At 39.6% G+C, this 13621-nt stretch overlaps 1 protein-coding gene and 1 pseudogene across 5 annotated transcripts in view; one reads left to right on the top strand and one right to left on the bottom strand.

Annotated features, from left to right (window-relative positions):
- Chrdl1 (chordin like 1) overlaps positions 1-13621 on the top strand; it is a 159447-nt gene that overhangs the window by 118696 nt on the left and 27130 nt on the right. The window lies entirely within an intron of this gene.
- On the bottom strand, positions 7090-7203 carry LOC113837837 (annotated as a pseudogene).

The following is a 13621-nucleotide window of genomic DNA, read 5'->3' on the forward strand; positions in this document are numbered from 1 at the left end:
TTTAGGAACGAGCAAAATACCTGTCCCATCTCTGAAGGTTGTGGTAGTCTTAGTTAAAGAAAAATGGTCTCAAATTATATACTAAAAGGACTTGTCACCTCAAACCTGTCTTGTCTTCTTTAGCTCCTATTTTGGTTTTACGGTGGTACCAGATTTTCTTCCTAGGCTCCTGGGCTCGTACTTAGTCACCTTTAACTTGGTCTTGTTTGCCTCTTCTCAAATTACCAAATCTATCAGCAGTCTTTTCTAGTCCTTCCCATTGGCAATATTAATAATTTCTTTTTTAGCTACCTACAATCAATGAATATATCAAGCATCTCCAGTATGTTAAACTAAACTAAACCATGCCCAAATCTGTGTATATAATATATGCATATGGGACTTGATAGATTATTTATCATTTTTATGTGACTTACAAAAAGGAACCCCATACTTAGGATACTCTATTGTCATTTTCCAGAAAGTCCTTATATATTTATACCTCCAGCTGAGGCACACTTCAGCAGGACACAACCTACACAGCCATAGCAAAGATAAGTTTTTTGCCCTTCTAGAACTCATATTTCACCAGAATAGACAAAAATATGCATGCAAATATCTAAATATAGACAATATAAATATTATTAAAGCAATAAATAAAATATGACTTTAAAAAATCTTAAGTTCAAGCTTGAATGTAAGGAAGGCACTGCATAGAGAATCTTGAAATTCAAATCTGAAAGATGAAAAGGAGCGATCCATGCAAAGAACCTGGGGAAGAGAATTCCAGACAGAGATGAAAAATAGTTTTAAGGCCCTAGGAAAGGAAGTGCTTGAAGCATTCCAAGAGTCTGAGGAGCAGTGTGGTTGGAATAAGGTAACTGTGGTTGAAACTGGCAAGTGATGAGATGAGGCTGAAGGGATGAGCAGAAGTTAGAACATGCAAGACTGTGAGAGGCTATGGAAAAGGAATTTGGATTTCAGTATTTTTAATGCCCTTGAAAACCAGTGGAAATTTGTGAGCAAGAGCACTGCAGTGGTTCCATTGAAAAGAGTTCACTGGCTTTGTCATCCAGGTTGTATTAAAAGGAGGTAATAATATGGGAGAGGAGGCCCAAGAAGTTGATAGAGTGACAGCTCCAGCATGGGAGGATGGGGCTTGGCCTTGGGATCACAGTGCAAAGAAGTTGCCCTAAGTACAACCTATGGGATCATAATGTTTCAGTTTAGCCCCAGCCTGGCTATTTTCTAGCTGAATGACCACCCTAAACCTATCTAACAGTCTCAATGATAAGGAAAATCATTATGAGTTTTAAGTGGAAATCAGTAATGAAAAGTAGACAAATGTGATATGTACCTACCACGTTGTTTTTCAGCTATGGATGTATATGGGAACTGTCATGGTGGACTCACTCCCAGACTATTCTAATGTGTAGCCAAAGTTAAGAAGCACTGAATTAGAAGCAATTTTATGGCATTACCTTGTAGAAGTCAGGTAGATGGTCCCTATTTATTATTTCCATCTTACTCTTTCAAAAGGGTGGCCTGAACTATGCTGTACCTCCATTCAAAAGTCTTTATCCTCACATATGTCATACTTAGCAATAGTTCAGACATGATTCTAAGCACCACTCCTGGCTTCTCTTGCCTTTCTTTGTACATTTCCCCTCTCCTCTCACTCTCTGTTACTGTCTTATGAGGACCGTGTTCATTCATATCTTGACTACACCTACAGTGACCTTGGAGTAGAGCCCAATAGTCAGTATTTAAACTGAACTGTCATTCTTTCTGCAGCAAAATGGTGGTGCATGGACCAGCACTTTAAGAAAACACCCAAAAATCACTGAGGACAGCCATCAGTGGTGGTTTGCTATCTGTATTGTGCAAAGAAACTGAACTTGCTGAAAAATCTGAAACCAGTATATATGCATATAAATGTAATCAACTTTAATCTCCGATTTGTTGACCATCTAATTGTTCTGCTACCAGTGTATAATCATTCCTTTTAATATCCTACTTGCCCAGCCCTTATACATTAGTATGGATTCAATTACAGCCTAATTAGATTTTTGTTTCAATAAGGGCATGCATCTTTCCCTACCTGTTTCTCACAGTGCATGCGTGCCTGTGTGTGTGTGTGTGTGTGTGTGTGTGTGTGTGTGTGTGTGTGTGTGTGTGTGTGTGTGTGTGTGTGTGTGTGTGTGTGCCAGAGTGCTGTTATTACATTTTCCAGAATAATAGAAAATGAGATAGCATGTCCCTCTCCTTTATTTTGACCTTTGTTCCAGCTTAATTTTAATATGGTCCAAAGTCCAAAAGTCCATTCTGCACAGAGATGTATATGGGGTTGCTAATATAACCATCTGGTCATTCTAATCCAGTTATCAGGGCAAGATTATTTTGTTTGGAAAGAGGGATATGGGAAATATAAACTGGACAACAATTAGTAAAAGAAAGGACATTGTAAGATGGAGTATTATTACACCGAAGAAGCTATATGCTGCAGAAAACAGGCTCTCAAGACAAAAGGACATGGATTTGACATTGCAGACCACCTCACTGTCCCTTAGACAAGCTACTTAACCACCCAGAGCCTGGGTTGTCTCAGCTGTAACAATGAAGGATGTGATGGTATCCACCACCCACAGTGGTTGTAAAGATTAACTGTGATGGCATAGAGTGCTCGGATAAGGCCTCATACAGAGTGATTGCTTAAGAAGTGGCAATTATCCTGAAGTTAAGTACAACGGAGCCTTCTCGTGTCTGATAGATTTGCCTTTTATTTATTTAATCTCCACAGACAGAGCTTTATTTCTAGTCCTTCTTGTGGGAACAGATCCTGGTACTGACTGTCTTCAATTCTCTTGTCACAATTTAAATTTTCCCTTTTAGCGAGTCCTCAGAAGCAGCAGATGAAAGCTCATTATTACTGATCATGTATTGTCCCTTCATATGCTTGACAATTCATTAAATTCTTCTTTTGGCATCTCTAGTCTAAATGCACCGCTTCTTTCATCTTTCTTTATAAAGACTAAATCCCCCACTTTTATAAAAATTGTTTTTTCTGTGCCTCCAATTTCTTTACATCTTTCAGTTGTATATAATGTGCTTGAAATGTCTTTGAAGTTCCCATTTCTGAAGCACCTAGTTATTTTTTCTGTTGAAATGATGTTTGTACAAAGGTGTATCTTGTAGAAGCATATTACTCACACGGCAGGGAACCCAGACACTTCTTCCCTATGCTGACCACCCTAACTGCAGGCCAAATACTGAAGAAAAAAAACAACAACCTTTTGAGTGCTGAACTTGCAAACCTTCGTATAAAGGGCCCCATTGAACCAGCCTGTCTGCACTGTCACCAAACACTAATTCTCGCCTTTCTCCCTGGGTCAGACAGCAATTCTAGACTCAGATTGAATCTCAGCCCCAGCCTCAGTTGTTTAGACATGTCTGTGAGGCTGGGACAGTCAGGAGAGTGTTGGCAGGGTGCGTGTCATTGCTGGCACTTCAGCAAACCTCATCTGGACTGGAAGCATAGTGCAAACAGCCGCTAGAACTGTAAGGGAAACTTTATCAGAAGAAAACATCTCTTCAGAGATTCTACTACTGCCATATATGGGGCAGACAGATCTCAAACTAAACCCACACGCAGCTTTCCCCCCACCATTTATCATTTCGGCTTCCCGACTCCTGCCTATGTTGCCAAGTCAAAGGGGAAGGCTATGTACTTGGACTGTGGTCAAGGGAGGAGAATTTGGGGGTAAGCTGCTGAATGTATTCAAAGTCAATCAAGTATTTTATAAATTGAGTGGATATGTCGCACTTAACGTGTGCACCTTCAGTGCATAAATGCTTATGTGTAGAGTGACCCACTGGATCCTCAGAACAGTAGTGGGAACTATTTTCATTCCTATTATTCAGCTAGGAAGTAGAGACAGAGATTCTAAGTGCTCTGCCCCGGAGTAACAGAAGAGGCAGAATCAGAAGTTGAGCCTACTTGTTCTGATTCCAAAGTTAACTCTTGTGATACTTTATAAACTTACTTGCATCATAATATGCTAAATGTTTGTCTTTCCTAGAAAAATAAGATGACCTAAAGAGCAATTTCCAAGACCATTTTTGTCCACCATCTTATCTTCAGCACTGAGTGAGTAGGTTATGGCCTCACAGAGAAGAATAGGCATCTTAAGATGATTTGCCTCTACCGTGTGCAGTATATATTCCTTTTTTACTGTCTTGCATCAGGAGACATTCTTGTCACAGTCCTGTAAATATGCCTTAAAAGTTAGTGAAGCAATTTGGAGCTCTGGGGTCAGAGTCACAGGGCTGGCTGGCTTCCTTCCTTCCTTCCTTCCTTCCTTCCTTCCTTCCTTCCTTCCTTCCTTCCTTCCTTCCTCCTTTCCTTCCTTTCCTTCTTTCTTTCTTTGTTTCTTTCTTTCTTTCTTTCTTTCTTTCTTTTTTTCTGCCTTTTACTCCCTTGAATTCTCTCACAAGTCATTTAATTTCCAGTCATGCCATATGCCACCAAGGACAGGTGTCATAAAAGTCAGTAACGGAAAGGAGGGAACATCCTATCTGGAAAGTAGGACAGAAATCCCTGGAATGTCCCCCCACCCCATCAACTGCTATGATTGTCAGGTTACTTTGTCCTCCTCAGGGTGAGAAGAAAGGGGAACCAAAGTATGGGAGAAAACTGGTCCTATAGTCTCTGAATCTCTGAATTTCTGACGCTACCATCAAGCTAACATGCCCATCCATGCTGTTTGCACTGTTTGTTGTACATTGTATGTGGTCCCAATACTTTAATTCTTTTTGTTTGGGTGAGTGAGTGAAAGTAACTTGAAACAGAATGTCCTCATATATCCCAAGTTAGCTTCACATTTGTGACCCTCCTGTCTCAGCCTCCCTAATGCTGAGATTATAGGTTTGTGCCACCACACCCAGCTCTTTGGAGAACTTAGATTATTTTTAAATTCTTTAAAACAATCTGGTCCTTCCTTTACCTGCAACTCATCATCATTTCTTTGACATGAACATACAACCAGACCCTGTAGCCCAGAATATGCCATTTCCCTTGTGTTATATCTCTCTTCAAGTTTTTCCATCACAAACTTTAAATGCCACCTCCCTTTCACCTATTAGAATGCAATCCATTTTTCTGAGCTCACAGCTGAGACTGAAATTTTTAAAGATAGTTTATAATTTATTACATGATAGTTTCATAGATGTGTACAATAAATTTTGTTTGTATTCACCCCATATTACCCTCTCCTATCCCCATCCCCACTCCTTCTGAAACCCTCCTTCCCTACAATTCTCCCTCCCTATCCGTTACTGAAGAATTATTAGCAGTTAACAAAACTCCATTTCTAATAGTTCTGAGTAATGTATCTATCTTATTGACTTCCTTATTTAACTTATTAAGGTCTTAGTCTGGTTCATACATGTCTTGGTCTATTTTGTGTTGATACAACAAAATGCCTCAGACTAGGTCATTTGTAAAGTAAAGAGACTTATCTCAGAGTTCTAGAGGCTGGAAGTTTGAGATTGTGCCACCCTGTAAGGGCCACATGCTTCTCCATCCATGAAAAAAATGTGGTATGGAAAACTGGTAGTTTCACAAGCAAGGAAGAGTTCAAAGAAGCTGAGCTGCTTTTTCCCACTCTCACTAGAGATCCAGTCTCCAAAGAAAGATGCGAGCCACTCTAACGCCACACCTTCCAACACCATCACAACCAAATTTGTATATAACGTTTGACAAGGACAAAGCACATCTAAACTATAGCAATAGAATTTAACATTTCAAAATATTCTAATACTTTTCTTGTGTTGGTCATTGTTCTTTTTAAATTTTTTATTATTTTAATTTCTCATATTTAGATATCTATCCCCCCATTCCCTCACCCTCCCCTCCTCCCATGTTCTCCATCCAACCCACCCCCAACTCCTCTCCAGGAATAGTGAGGCCCTCTACCAAGGACCTTCAAAGCTTGTCATATTGTTTGGGGGAGGGTCTAGACCCTCCTTGCTGTATCTGGACTGCAATAGTATCCCTCAATAGGGAATGGGCTCCCAAAGTCCATTTGTGCTCTAGAGATAAAGACTGGCTCTGCTGTTAGAGGTCGCATAGACTGTCTTGGGCTCCTAGCTGGTAACCACAATCAGGGGGTTTTGTTTAGTGTTGGTCATTGTTCTGTGTGTCTTGTATTCTTAGCTGGGTACCTCTGTAAGTAAAGGACCATCTTTTCTTATCCTGTTTCCCCTAGCACAGAATTAGCCATATATCTTTCTGGCAGGTTTCATAAAACCTAAGACAGACACAATTATAAAATGCTCTTTACATGGTTTCATATTCAGGTCTGGCTAGGAGACAAGTGAGGTAGTTAATCTCACAGCTTGTTCAGGCCAAGATAATTGATGCAATATGCATGTCCACCTAGCGTTCTTTCATCTCAAATGAGAAGCTGAAGTCTCTTTTCATTAGACTGAGAATTTCTGTTGTTTCAAGGATACCAAAACTGGGAAGAGCTGCTTAAAAGTAACTTTCCTGTGTCCGAGAATACTGCTATTTTATTTAAGTTACTTTTTAAAATAATTACTTATTTATATAAATTTTTGTCTCCATATATATTTGGGCACCATATGTGTGCCTAGTAAACACAGTGGCCAGAAGAGGGCATCAGTTCCCCTGGAACTGGAGTTACAGATGGTTGTGAGCTACCATGTGGGTGCTGGGAATCAAACCTGGGTCCTCTAGAAGAGCAGCCAGTGATCTTAACCACTGAACCATCTCTGTAGCCCCTTACTTAAGGTTCTTGAAATGTTATTCCAAAAAGCAGCAAAATTACACCTTAGAAGCCACATTGGCCAGATCTAATGATCATCAGGGAAGTAATGTATGTGTGATATTCCATTTTTTCCTAAACACTATAAAAATCTAGAAAGTTTTTCAGTTTTAGAAACGAAGGAAAAGCCAGGTGTGATGGCACATGCCTTTAATCCCAGCACTTGAGAGGCAGAAGCAGGCGGATCTCTGTGAGTTTGAGGCCAGCTTGGTCTATATCATGAGTTCCAGGACAGCCAGGGCTACATAGTGAGACCCTGATTCGAAAAACCAAACGGAAGTAGATGACAATGCCTTAACCGTATGCGTGTTGTTAGGCCCAAGGGCCTCTTCCGTCCTTGTCAAGGAGAGTGCTAACCATCTCTCCTTGGTAACAATATATCCAAATATAGAGCCTCACAAATCAATCTTGGGTTGTTTCTAATTTGACCCACATTTTCAGCAGAACACTATGTACTCCTGGTCAGGATGGCAGGAAGGAAATATTCCTGATAGAAAACATGGCTTCAAAAGCAAAATCTGCACTGTAGATGTAGCTCAGTGGTAGAACATTTGCCTGGTGTATGGGCGTCTCTAAGGTCTGTCTCCAGCACCGGAGTTGTTTTAAGCTAATGTCAATTTTATATAACTGAAACTTTATACCTGTTCTTCACTAGGAGCTTTCCATTTCTCCTTCAAAAGTGAATGAGTTACAGAGATCCATTAAATATTAAATCTATAGTTAGCAACCATGGTTCATCCAGATTTAAAAGGGAATAGTCCATCTCAAATATTTGTATTAAAAGTTTTCATTTCGTATGTTCTCATCTACACTTGAAAACATTGAAATACCATATTTTCAAAAGATACGTAAAAGTCTGACCACTGTTAGCAATATCTTTTTAAAAGTGCATCACTTGTGGTCAGGAATACGGAACCATCTTAGAGATTTTCCAGTGATGCTTGCTTTTTTTCCTCCCTAACTAGAACCGTCCTCCTTCCCTGGAAACTTCCTAGGTTGTTTTGGTTTTCTCTCCATTGTTTGTTCTCAAAATTTATCTATACATGGTGGTGAACTGTCTCAGTACACCCACCCATTGGACATCATGTTCCTTTTTGGAATGTATCTTATTTCTAGCATATTGCTTTCTTTAGACAGTGGATGGGACACCACTGACTTTCATACAGAATTTAAATTAGTAGTCAAGTGTCCTAATTGGCCATCCGGGATATCCTGTCAGGGTCAATAGCATCCCATTCTTTTGGGGAGTTGTAGATTTTTTTTCTCTGATTGTGTGAGTCTGTTTATAAAAATAAAGAATTCCCAGTGCAACATTTCACAGCAATTATTTCCTTATGGGTGGTTAAAGCCACTTTTTCTTTAGCCTATTTTAGTGCAACTAGGAATCTTGTAGCTGTTCAGAAGCTCAACGTTGAATGTGCCCATTGGTGACATTAGAATAGTCTCCATGAGCCTAGACTTCACAGTTTATAGGAATCAATCTTAATTCTTCATTACCAACATAAACAAATGGTAAAGAATCACGAGAAAGAATAGCAAAGCCAAGCAGAGGCATCTTATCTGAATATTACCCACATTTTAACCCTAAGACTTTTCAAAGTGTCTCTCCACAGCACAGGTTATATGGACAGTGTGTATAATCTCCTAGCGTTCTCTCTCTCTCTCTCTCTCTCTCTCTCTCTCTCTCTCTCTCTCATACACACACACACACACAGAGAGAGAGAGAGAGAGAGAGAGAGAGAGAGAGAGAGATTCACTTTCTGATTTCTTTTGGCTTTTAAAAGTAAATGCATGATCCCTATTTATACCAAGGATCCCACTCTTGAGATAAGCCAAAGTCAAAGGACTGCTCACAGAAATAAAGAAAAAAGACCTTACTTCTTTACATTTCCAAGGTGACCAAGCCATAAACATTGGTAGACCTTGTAGCTTCCCTTCTTTAGCTTGCATGCTTTCTTTTTTAACTTTCTGATATTGCAGCACAGCATTCTAATTGGGTACTTGAGTGCTTGGAATTTTAACACTCTATGGCTATGAAATTTGAGGTGCTTTCCAATGAAGCAGATATATACCCTCTTAACAAAATGAGAAAAGGGGTTTTAAGTAATATAAAAAAACCTTATTTCCTAAAAACATGAAAGTAAGAGAGATCTGGCATAAATACGAAAGAGCCTAAGCAAGCTTAGAAAATATGAGCTCCTCCTCTCACGTATATGTGTCTTGTGTTTCTATGTCTGTGTGTCTCTGTGTGTATATGTTCATGTCCAGAATAATATTTTTTATTACTTCAAATTAGGAACAGGGTTGTTTCACATATCAATCCCTTCTCCCTCTCCCTCCCCACACCTCTCCTACCCCCTCACCTGCCCCCCACCCCATCCACCTTCCACTTCCCAGGCAGGGTGGGGCCCTCCACAGGGGCTCCGCAAACATCATCCTGGGCTGGGCCTAGGCCCTCCCCCATGTGTCCAGGCCAAGAGTTCATCCCTTCACGTGGGATGGGCTCTCAAAGTCCCTTCTTACACCAGGGAAAAATACTAATCCACCACCAGGGGCCCCCTAGGGTGCAGAGGCCTCCTCATTGACATCCATGTTCAGGGGTCTGGATCAGTCCTGTGCTGGCCTCCCAGACAGCATCTGGGGTCGATGAGCTCCCCCTTGTTCAGGCCAGCTGTTTCTGTGGGTTTCACCAGCCTGGTACTGCATGTCCAGAATCTTGACATCTGATGATTCAGAAACAAAATGTTCCTCTTTCTATTTGAGGCTGTAAATTAGCTCCTTACTAGGCTCTGCTTGCTTATTTAATCTAAGCTCTTTCTTCTGCTAAATACCTACATATCTGTAGAAGTTCCTGGGGCTTTCTTTTTCCCCCACTGTGTGTCAGCTGTTTTTGAGGAGAAGGAGGAAAAAGCAATGGAGAGAAAGGACTAGAGGAAGGTCAATAGACAATGCTTACGTGGTAATTTCTATGTGCTAGGCATTGTTCCAAGCATTTGATATATGCACTAACTCATTTATTCTTCAAAAGCCAATAAGGTAGGCATTATTGCATCTGTTTTAATAATAAGGAAAATGACACACAGTGAGGTTGATAGATTTGTTCACAGTCACACATGCAGAAAGAGGAAAAGCTAGGATTTGCAGTCAGACTCTGCAGTTCACTCTGCTCTTTTAGCCATTTAATCTATGCTGCCTTTCAACCTGGGAAAATCAAGCATTTTTGAGAACTCTTGTAATCTCTGTGGCTACTGGAAAATACAGCCTTTGTGATGACTCTGCTTCTAGGGACTAGAGGTGAGACTCTGAGAAGCCATGGCCCGGTTTTTAATGATGAGTTTGGATCTATTAGCCACATCACCATTGAAAGACTAGACTATTGGTATCCACACCAGGCATTTACTGGTTGCTTTTTACCCTGTGCCTTCTGAAACACAGCCTCAAATGGGTTTATGCTCACAATGCACTTTAATAAAAGTATTGTTCATTTTTCTGGGTAATTGCCTCACACGTGGCAGGTGGAGATCTCACAATGACTTTCTCTGTGCTTGATCTTCCATTTTCCCTCAAAAACTCTTTCATTGTTTGCAGTGGTTCTGCTGGTTTCAACTCATTTCTTTGAAAATATGGTGCTACCAACCCCCACCCCGATGATTCACATCTTTTTAAAATGATGATTAGAGTGACTATATAATTTGCCCCCTAAACCAGACATTTCAGAAATCAAGAGATGAAGTCGTAATAATTGTTCCTGGCAGATAAAAGGAGGAAGACAATAAAATTAGGTTATCCTAGCTAAATTGGGCCTTATGGCCACTGTATTTCTGCTGTCTTATGCTGTTCAGAAGTGACTACACACTGGCATACTTTTCTGTTGGGAATCTATCTTCGTGGGTATATCAGAATCTCCTTGTACTCAAAATCTTTTTGAGAGAGCAGAATTTGCTTCTTCTCAAGCAAACCAGAGATTAATGGAAGTTGTGGAAGTTATAAACAATCTGAATTTCAGCCTAGCTTTTGACCATTTTTCAAATACTTGTTCTCCATTTCTCCCATTACCAGAAAGCCAAGCCATTCCCGCCCCATAGGGTACCACTCAGAGTATAATTGAGATTTGAATGAACAACACATGTGGCTTTTAAGGTTAAATGAATATTGTTTGACATACAGTACACTAGAGTTGTTTTTCATTTTCGTCTAAAAAATTGGTTAAAATTACATCTTGTTGCTTCTCAGAATTAGCTAGAATCCATCTGTCTCCATTAGAATCACTGTTCTTTTTTTCAAAGCCGCAGTTGAAAGAAAAAAGTTTCATATCACTCCAGACAAATTTCCAGTGCATCGGGAAAATGAAACAGTTTTTAGGGTATTGGTGCCTATTTTCCTCATGATATAATAGCTAAGATTATAAATGGATATGCAGTATCTATTTTTAGCTATTAAAACAGGCACTACCTGGGTCTAGAGAGCTACTTTTAAACATACAAAATATGAGTATCTAAAATGATTATTTCAGTATGTCGATGATGACTTCAGTTAAAGAGGTTAACTGAAGTGTTGAAATCTTTAGCAGCTATTTACTAAAGTGTTCAAACTTGGGTAATGTCATTCTGATGACTTTCAAATCTCAAAGGTGACAAATACTAATAGTCCCTAGTATATGTAGTATAAATTATTCATACATTATGTAATTATATATTATATTAATAATATATATAATGCATACAGTAAACAGTCTCTCTCCCCTTTCTTTCTCTTCCCCTGTACTCACACTCTCTCTCTCACTCTCTCTCTCTCTCTCTGTATACTCAGAAATAATAGCTCTAGTAACTTTTTAAGTTGTTAAGATACTTCATTTTATGCATATGTATCTGTCTGCAAGTCCTCAGATTTGCAAATACAAGGCTGTGGCACATTCATCTGACTGTGTGTTACAGGATATCAATCTTCTGCTGCCATGATTGACACTGTCTTACCTCATTTGCATTGCCATCTTAAGTTTCTACCTATTGGTGATTGCATCCTTCTGTAATGCTTCTGCTGTTTGACTGGACTCTAAGTATTTAAAGGCTCTTTAACGAGGAATCTGTTCAAAACTCCAGTACCTACCTATAGTAAACTGAACTTCTATGATATCTAGGCTAAGACAACACTTGTTTGCTACTATCAGTCAGTGAATGTAATGAAGAGAACTGCTCTGTGATTCTTCTTTGGTAATTTCTTCTCTCTCTTCAGCTACTCAGATCTGGCTTGGGGCTGTATCGTGTAGCTTTATTACATTTCATTTTACCATTCACTGGTAAATCCCTTTCTAGTTTCTAATCGTCCTTCTGGTCTACTTTCATTTGGCTCAGACCCACCACTGCCAACTAAAACAGGGCACACAAATCTCAGTTTATCCCTACTCAGTCACTGTCAAGGGCACTGAACACCTCTCTAAATTCTCAGGTTGACTATCACTTTATACTGTTTTCTTCTCTGCTTTATTCCCCTATGATCACATCTACCATCAGTCTTAACACTTGCTTTTGCTCTGCAGCATGGCCTATCACCTGTTACTATAGATGCCTCCTGGTTGGATTCTGAGGTTTTAGTGGTCCTCAGCTGGGCTACACTCTGCTACCAGAAGACCCTTGCTTGGGTATCATTTGTACTATAGGACTCTGTACCTAAAAATTAATAATGGGATGAAATATGAAGTCTTCAACCTGCTTTTGATGATTTATAACCCCTCTTAACCTCCTCCTCCCCCTCACCCCTTCTCTCCAGTTACCAGCCCCATATTTTCCCAATCTAAAATTCCTATTCAAACAATACCTGATTTCTTAGTGCTTACTTCCTTGTGGCTTGCTATTTTCAAAGTGCTGCTTCTTTGCAAATGTCACTCGTTTCCGCTGAGGTACTCTGTCCACACCAGCAGTGTCCCTGTAAGCATATACTTCTAAAATAAAAACTCTAAATAAATATTTTATTCTAAAATAAAATAAAAATGAAAAATAAATTTTCACTTAAAATGCTTTCCTCATGATTCATCTTCCCAACTCAATATGGCTTAAGCATATATACTCCATTTGTTTTGTTGTTTTTTTTTTCTGGTTGCTGGCCTTCGTATGTTTTTAACTGCATCTTAAACTGATATTCAGTCACTTCCAAATTCAATGCAAACATCTTGAGGGCATAGGGCCCAGCATGATTTGTCTCACTTGCCATAGTATCAATATTTCCACTTATGCAGAATTCAACACTTGTTATTTGACTCCTCAACATTGTGTCCTGTCACAGCCAACTCTCACTGTAGACAGTCAGAGTTTCCAATAGGTCTTCATGTAGTCTTTGCCTATCATCTGCAGCCACACAGGAAGAAAACTGTTCTTCCAGCCACACACAATTTGGTATTTTCACTGCAGTTTAATTCAGTTATATATTAAGCCACTGATAGGTACCCAGCAAGATACCAGCTGTTCCAGCCCAGCTATCTTAAAATTTCTGTATGCATCCAACTCTATTGAAGAGCTCATCAAAACCTAAACTATTGGCCCTTATCCAATAGTTTCCAATTCAGTTGGTCTCCGGGAGGATCCAAAATTTGAGTGTCTAACAAATTCCCAGATGATGACAAGGACCACACTTTGGAAAGTAGTGACCAAGAAGCTACAAAGATGGTGTAAGGCATAACCCCTCATTTTAAGAAATTTAAAGTTTGTCAACAAAGGACCAAGAAACATTTAACAGTGGAAAATATTCATAATGCTTTGTTATCCATTCATGCAGCAGATGCTGAATGCATACTATGTGCCCAT

This window comes from Cricetulus griseus, chromosome X (genome assembly GCF_003668045.3).
Source record: "Cricetulus griseus strain 17A/GY chromosome X, alternate assembly CriGri-PICRH-1.0, whole genome shotgun sequence".
Taxonomy (NCBI): Eukaryota; Metazoa; Chordata; class Mammalia; order Rodentia; family Cricetidae; genus Cricetulus; species Cricetulus griseus.